We start from the raw sequence: 7825 nt of genomic DNA, 5'->3' as shown, positions 1-7825 counted from the left end.
CTGCACAGAGCCCCCACCAGCCCGTGTCCTCCCACTACACAGAGCCCTCAACGAACTGGAGCCCGACTCTGGGCTGCATGAGGGACAGATGAAGTCCTGGATCCTCAAGACACAGGCCTAGGGAATCAAGCCCACCTACCCTCAGAGGGGATGGGGAGAGACAAGGAAGCCCCACCGTGGGAACCCCGACCCCCCGCAGCCCACCGCCTGTCCCCTCACCCTGCTGTCATGGGTCAGCAGGATCAAGTTGCTCTTGATGTCCCGGTGGATGACGCCCTGGGCGTGAAGCACTGACAGGGCCTGCAGCACTGCCAGGCACACGGCCAAGATCTGCTCCTCGTTCATCCTGCGGATGGGGGTGAGCAGACGGGTGGACAGCCCCCCAGGGGCTGAGGGGAATGAAGCCCTGCCTTGGGTTGGGAGGAACCTGAGACAGCTCAACCCCACTCTGGAGCTGGAGGAATGGAAGACACTACCCCATGCCCGGGGGGTCGAGGTGGACACAGCACAGCTGGTTTGGAGATGTGGCCCCACCCCAAGCGGTCTGGAGGGGACCTGGTCATGTCACAGGAGGAGTCTGAGGACCCGGCATTACCTGGCGTGGGTGACAATGTCGGTGACGGCGCCTCCTTCCAGGAACTCCATGACCACCTGGAGCTCGTCCCCACCAGGCAGCTGTTGTACATTTCCACCATGTTCTCACACTGACAGTCCCACATGGTCACCGCCTGTTCAGGGGCCGGGTCAGCGGCGAAGGGGGCGGGAGGGGGGCAGAGGGAGGCAGGAGGGCTGCCCAGGCCCGCCTCAGACCCAGCCACTGCCGCCCCCGGGTCCCCTTGCAGTAGTTCTACATGGAGCTTGTGCTCATGGGGCCACGTGGACTGCCCTCCCCTACTACTGCCACAGCCACATGGGTCTCAGAGGCAGCCTGAAGCCCACACCTCCCTTCTGGGTGCACTCCCTGGGACAACGCCCATCTCAGGTCAGTCCTGGGCTGGTGCTGGGGGGAGGTGGGAAGAGCATTCAACCTCAGGGTTGAGACCCTGGACAAACAGGTATTGGGCAAGGATGAGAGAAGAGGCGTGCACGTGGGGGCGGATGAGGAACCCAGGTGGGGAGTTCCTGGTGCAGCCAGGTGCTGTGATGCACGGCGGGTCGAGAGGGGCCTCATACACCCAGCAAAGGGGGGCAGGCTTCCTCTTGTCAGGGTGCTGCGGGGCACTGCCAGGGTCTCAGGTGGAATGGGGATGGGGTGGGCCTGAACATGAGAAACTTCCTCTTGGTGGTTGTGTGGGCTGTGCTGAGGAGGCCCGAGTGGAGGCCGGGGTGGAGCCTGGAGTGGGAGACAATGGGCTGTGCAGACTGGGAGGAGCGGCTGGCCCGGGGCTGACAGGCTGGGGCAGGGTATGGGGAACCCAGGAGGGGCAGGTCTGGAGGACACTGTATCCTGGAGCCCAGGTGGGCCTCAGTGGATGTGAGGGGCCTGGAAGACACTGGGTGGGGTTCAGTGGGCCGAGGAACCCTGGGTCTGGGGCTCAGGAACAGAGATGTGGGTGAGGACGCTGTGAGGACAGAAGCAGGGACCTACCTGGGGTGGAGGAGATGGCCTGGGGGTGGGGAGCAGTGAGGGGAGGAGGGGGGCCTGGCCCAGCACAGAGGAGTGTAGGGAGAGGAGGGAGGGCAGGGCGGGAGGACAGCAGGGAGAGGAGGGAGGGCAGGAAGGGAGGATGGCAGGGAGAGGAGGGAGGGCAGGGAGGGAGGACGGCAGGGAGAGGACAGCAGGGCAGCAGCTCCTGCACCTTGTTGAAGAGCAGCTCACGCCTCTGCTGCTTGCGCAGGTCCATCTTCTTGACGGCCACCAGCTTGCCCGAGCTGTGCACAGTGGCGATGCACACCATGCCCGTGGAGCCCTCGCCAATCTTGATGAAGTTGTCCAGGTAGGATCAGGGGTCACCTGGGTCCACCACCAGCTGCAGGGCAGCCCGGAACTGCTCATGGGATACACGCTGTGGCTCCCGCTGTAGCAAGTGGGGGTCAGGGGGCCCGGGAACAGCAGGGGCAGTGGGGGTGGCAGGGGCTTGGGCTGGAGGGGTCAGCTGGGGCTCTGAGGCGTGGGGGCCCAGTACTCCAGGGTTGGGGGTGCCTCAGGCTCACACGGGAGGCTGGGAGGAGGAGGAGGAGGACTGGGGGACGGCCAGGCCACCCGCTGATGGCCCATTAGGGGCCACGTCGTGAGGCTTCCCGTGAAACAGAAGAGAGAGGTAACTGTCAGTGAAGGGTGCCTGGGGCCAGCTCTGCTCCCTAAGCACGGGAGAGGTCCAGCGATGGGATAGACACACAGGTGGTCAGGATGAGATGCACGGTGGGTCGGGCAGGGCTGGAAGGTGGGGGCAGGGGAGCAACAGGCAGGGAACCTCGGGGACCCTGGGGTGGGGAATGGGTTACCTGGGCACCCCGGGATGGGTGGTCGGTGTCATCCCTCAGGTAGGTGTTAAAGGGCCAGCCAGCTGCCAGTTTCGCCCCACTGGCCAGACCAGCAGGCTGAGGGTGCCGACGTGAGGCCCAGAGAGGGGGCGTTTGTCCCAGGAGGACTCCTGGGGGCCCCCTGAGACATCCCTGGAAGACTTGGGCCTCTTCTCTGGCCCCACCTGTTGCCTGTCACCACTGCCGCCACCTGCCTCGCTGTGACCAGCGATCTGGCCTCGACTGCCTGCCTTCCCCAGGACCACTCTGGCCATGGCGGCTGGCTCCTCTGGTATCCCATTTTCCTGGTGGGCATGTGCAGGCGGCGGGCTGTCTCTCCGAAGGGAGTTGGAGCGTGTCACCGACATGTTCTCAAACTCGCCCAGCAGCAGCGTGAGGACCCCATCCTTGGCACCTTTGCTGCCCCACATGATGGTCTGGGGTCCTGGACAATGGTGGGTGGGGGCCCAACAAGAAGTGGGGCACACAGGATGGGCATCCAACACACAGGGACAGGACAGCACGACACACACAGAGACAAGACAGAGATGCAATGAGGAGATACGGTGGAGTAAGGATGGCAAGGGTGGTGGCCCCTCCCTTGCCGGGACACAGCTGCAGAGTCAGAGGAGTGATGGCCAAGGCCAGGCTGCTGCCTCCCTGGGCTGGGTGGGATCCCGGAGAGACACCCCTTGTTTTTCTCCTGTTCCCCAGATGGGTGGCACAGTCCTGCCCTGTGGGGTGGAGGGGAGGGAGGGCAGAAGCCAACCCACCCCATAATCAGGCCGAGGGCTACAAATTACAGGACGCTGGGGTTAGGCCTGGGCTGGCTCTTCCTCCCCTGTGGGTGCCAGTGTTCATGAGCCCCAAAACCACACTCTCAGCTCCCATGAAGGACAAGGGGTGGGGGACATGGAGAGTCACAAAGGCCTAGCCCCAAAGTAGAGGGCAGGGGGGTTCCAGGAGCCGGGTGCTGAATACAAACCCACGTGGGAACCAGGCAGGGCATCCAGTGCATCCCGAGTCCCTCCGGTCCCCATCCTTTACGGTCTGAGTTGTGTCACACATGGCCCCTCTGCCCCCTGCTCCATTTCCAGGCACAGGGGTGTCCTCGCTGCTCCGCCCCCTCCTGTCCCACTTCAGGGCCTCTGCGCTGGCTGCTCCCTCTGCCTGGAACATCAGCACCCAGGGTTCCTGTGGCTCTCTCCCTCCACACTTTCAGGTCTTTGCTCAAGCTTCCGCTGGCCGCCCGTCATCTAAAATGCCAGCCCCTGCCCTGCCTGTGTTCCACCTAGATCACCTGACAGAGGCCGACATGGAGCATGCAGGCATCTGTCTACTCCGGCTCTGTCATGTGCATGCTCCTGGGGGCAGGGGTTGCTTTTTCCTGTCTGCTTTGGGTCCCACTATATCTCAGCACCTATCAGCATCTGGCGCACAGCAGGGGCTCAGTGAACTTTTGCTAAACCACAGATTGATGATGTGGTTGTGCAGGGGCCACAGTGAGCTGAGAACACGGGCCCTGCTGACAGGGACCCTGCCCCGGGCTGCCAGGCATCTGCAGCTGGAGGCCTGCCTCTAATGTGCAGGAAACACTGATCCCACAAAACCCGTGGCCTGCCACTGCCCTGTCTCTCCTGGCCATGGCTGTCTGCCTGAAGCGGGGCCTTGCCCAGGGGCCCCAGGGAAGCAAAGTGGACACAAGGCCAGACTTTGCTGTTAGAACAGGGGGTTGAGGCCGGGTACGATGGCTCACCCCTATAATCCCAACACCTCGGGGGGACTGAGGTGAGAGGATCACCTGAGGTCAGAGTTCAAGACCATCCTGGCCAACATGGCAAAACAGTCTCCACTAAAAATACAAAAATTAGCTGGGCATGGTGGTGGGTGCCTGTAATCCCAGCACTTTGGGAGGCTGAGGCAGGAGGATCACCTGAGGTCAGGAGTTCAAGACCAGCCTGGCCGACATGGTGAAACCCCATCTCTACTAAAAATACAAAAATTAGCTGGGCATGGTGGTAGGAGCCTGTAATCCCTTGGGAGCTACTCTGGAGGCTAAGGCAGGAAGGAGGCTGAGGCAGGAGAATTGCTGGAACCCAGGAGGCGAAGGTTGCAGTGAGCCGAGATCGCAGTGCCACTGCACTCCAGCCTGGGAGACAGAGTGGTACTCTGTCTCAAAACAAAACGAAACAAAACAAAACAAGGGGGTGGAGAGGGCCCTGGGAGACCTGGGGCCTGGCCAAGGGCAGCAAACACAAGCGCCCATGGGGCCCCAGGTCAGTGCTGGCCACGAGGCACTGTGTGTGAATTCAGGTGCCCTATTTCCTGGTGGGACAGTCACAGCCAGGCCTGGCGAGCCAGGCAGGGGCTGGGATTTTGGAGACACATGCCAGTGGCCACGGCGCCAGGCAGGGCGTGGTGCGAGGGGGTAGGGCGTGGAGCAGGGGGGAGGGGTCGGGCGTGGAGTGGAGGGGGTCGGGTGTGGCCTGTGGCCCACAAAAGCCAGGGCCACACCTGCAGAGGCAGCTGCCACTCAGCTCCAGCTGGTCTGTCACCACAAGCCAACAGCTTTGAAAGTGGTCTGTCACTTTTTAAGTGGTGGCAAAGAAGTCAGGCATTCAAAAGCGCCCTGCGTGGGCCACATGAACCCTGCCATGGGCTGCCACATTGAGACTGCACTTGTGTCTATGGCCAACTTGAGGGTCTTGGCACTCCTCCCTGCCAGGCTGGGCTGGGTACCGGGAGAGGTGAGTCCATGCACACCCATCTCCACCTGCTGGAAACAAACCGGTGAGCTCCCCCTGGCCTGCGACCCTTCCCAGTCCCCACTGACCATGGGAGAGAGTCCAGGCTCCAAGGCTGGCTTCCCGAGGCCCAGCACAGGCTACCACCAGGCCAGCCTCATGCCAGGCCACACCCAGACAACGGCTCTGCAACTCTTATAATTTCACATGGAGGCAGGAGAGGGGTTAAGAGCATGGGGCTTGGAAACAGACATTGGTTCAAATCCCAACCTTGCCATTTTGCTCTAGATGGCAGGAAATAAACCCCCAAACCAAAAAGTCCGCAGTGTTCCACAGGGGTGATTTCCTCCACGAAAGCCTGGCTTCCCCCAAATCTGCTGCCATCGCTCCTCCTCCTCTTCAGCCACAGTGTCCCTTCCTCCCAGAAGCTTGCCTGGACCCCTGGACTGGGTCAGGTGCCTCCCCCGGGCTCCCCCATCCAAGCCCTGACCACTGGGGACTGTCACCCTCTGGGAATGGGTCTGTCTCCCACTGCCAGGAGCTTTGGAAAGGCTCAAGGGTGGGATGGGTGTGGTCTGGGGACAGGAGCATAGTGCCTAGGGCATGAGGCTCAGGTTGGAGGCTGGTGTGGGGGCTGTCAGATGGGTCATGGAAGCCTCAGGTTGGGGTGGCATGGGGTTCTCAGAACTTGGAGCCAGTGGGTGGAGGGTGGGTGAAGGGTCAGCCTTGGACCAAGGATCAGGGTGGAAGTTGGGGTTGTATCTCTGTTTCCATGTAACTGAGAAGGTGTTGGTTACAGGGTCAAGTGTGGGGTGAGGGACAGGCCACTCTGGGGGTGGGGATGGGCTGGGGGAGGTGGTAGTGGGTGCCGAATACCTTGGGGGCCCTGGGCTGGATGGAGGTAATGCAGGCAGGGTCGACCAGGGGCTTGGGCCGGCGAGCCGACTCCTCCATCAGGCTCTGCCACTGGCGGGGCAGCCCGGTGAGCTTCTGCTCGTGCTGGTCGAGGCCCATGTGCACGCGGTGCTCAAAGTTGGATGGTGCAGAGATCTCCACCCGCTTCTTCCTCTTCCCAGACATGGTGCCGGGGTCTCAGTGCGGCCTGCTCCAGGGAATCATGGTGGCTGAGTGGCAGCAGTGAGCCGGCCTGCGTCTTCCTCCTCTGCCCCTAACCTGTCCCTTTCACCCTCATCTTCCACGGGGGCCCACAGGAGGCAGCAGCCTCCTTCCGGTCTTCCTGCTCACCCCCTACCCCATCTACATGGCACAAGCAGCCAAAGGGCACCAGTGAGCACTCGAGGGGCCATGTCCCTCTGCTCAGAACCTTCCTGCCTGTCTCTTATGGGCCCACAAGGCCCCGTCGCCTCTCTGTTCTCATCCCCTGGAGACCTCAGTGCCTTTGCAGGGGCTGGTCCCTCTGCCTGGAGCTCACTCCCCAGTGTCCGAACAGCGCTGCCCCTCCCCTCCTTCAGTTCTCAGAGCAGCAAGGACTCCTTTCCTGACCACCCCAAGTTCGAGACCAGCCTGGCCAGCATGGTGAAACCCCATCTCTACTAAAAATATAAAAATTAGCAGGGCATGATGGCATGCATCTGTAATCCCAGCTATTTGGGAGGCTGAGGCAGGGGAATTGCTTGAACCCAGGAGGCAGAGGTTGCAGTGAGCTAAGATCGAACCACTGCACACTCCAGCCTGGGCGACAGAGCAAGACTCCATCTCAAAACAAAACAAAACACCACAAAGGGGCCGAGGGGACATGCTGGTGGAGGCGTCCCACAGAGAGCCGGGAGAAAGACAGCAAGGAGAGCCAGGAGGCCAGAGTTCCGCTCTCCACCACATGCTGCCGTGACCTTGGGCAAGTGACCACCTGTCTGTGCTGTGGATGAACCCCCACGGGCCTGCTGTGAGGGGTAGTGGGTGACTAGGAGCAAAGAGCTCGGGGCGAGGCTGGGCATATGCGGGGAGGCCTGTCTGTGGGGGCCACTGTGGTGGCTGAGGCGGTCCCCACAGTGTCTGTGGGAGGAGGGGCCCAGGTCCTGCTCTCCTGGAAGGCCCCATCCCAGCTGTTCCAGGCCTGTGCCCTGGAGTTGCACATACCTGGTCTGATGCTGGTGGGACAGAAGTGCCCTCAGGCAGGTGACCTCTCCTCTGGGGACGTTGGGTTACTCATCTGTAAAATGAGAAGAATGCATCCATTCACTCATTCGTTCATTCATTCAATAATCACTCAGCAGTGGGCCTTCTCTGTGGCCACTGTAATGAACCAGACAGCCTTTGACCTCATGGGAAGTTCACGTGGGGCACAGGCCTGTCCCCATGCAGCAGCAGCCCAGGGTGGTCAGGGCTGAGTGGTGGGAGCACGGGACCCTGGAGGGATGTCAGGGTGGGCAGCAGGGAGGCTTCCTGGACGAGGGGAAGCGTGGAGACCAATGGATGAGGGGATATGCAGGTGGAGTTTCTGTCTTGTTCCCAGCTGGCTCCCCTGCACCTGGCATGGCGCCCAGCCCAGAGAGTCCTATGGCCCTAGTGAGAGGATGGAGGACGCGCAGATCCACGTGGCCCCTCCACACCTGCTCCTTCTCCCGGCTCAGGCTGCTTTTCTGGGAGCAGCTGGGAAG

General features: G+C 61.8%; 1 pseudogene; it reads right to left on the bottom strand.

Annotated features, from left to right (window-relative positions):
* Positions 1-34: 34 nt before the first annotated feature.
* On the bottom strand, positions 35-7395 carry LOC116537648 (annotated as a pseudogene).
* Between the last annotated feature and the right edge of the window lie 430 nt (positions 7396-7825).

The sequence above is a fragment of the Sapajus apella genome, unplaced genomic scaffold, assembly GCF_009761245.1.
Source record: "Sapajus apella isolate SASKATOON/1434 unplaced genomic scaffold, GSC_monkey_1.0 scaffold112, whole genome shotgun sequence".
In the NCBI taxonomy this organism is placed as follows: domain Eukaryota; kingdom Metazoa; phylum Chordata; class Mammalia; order Primates; family Cebidae; genus Sapajus; species Sapajus apella.
Note: the sequence above shows the minus strand (reverse complement) of the source record. Positions and strands in the feature narration are given on the sequence as shown.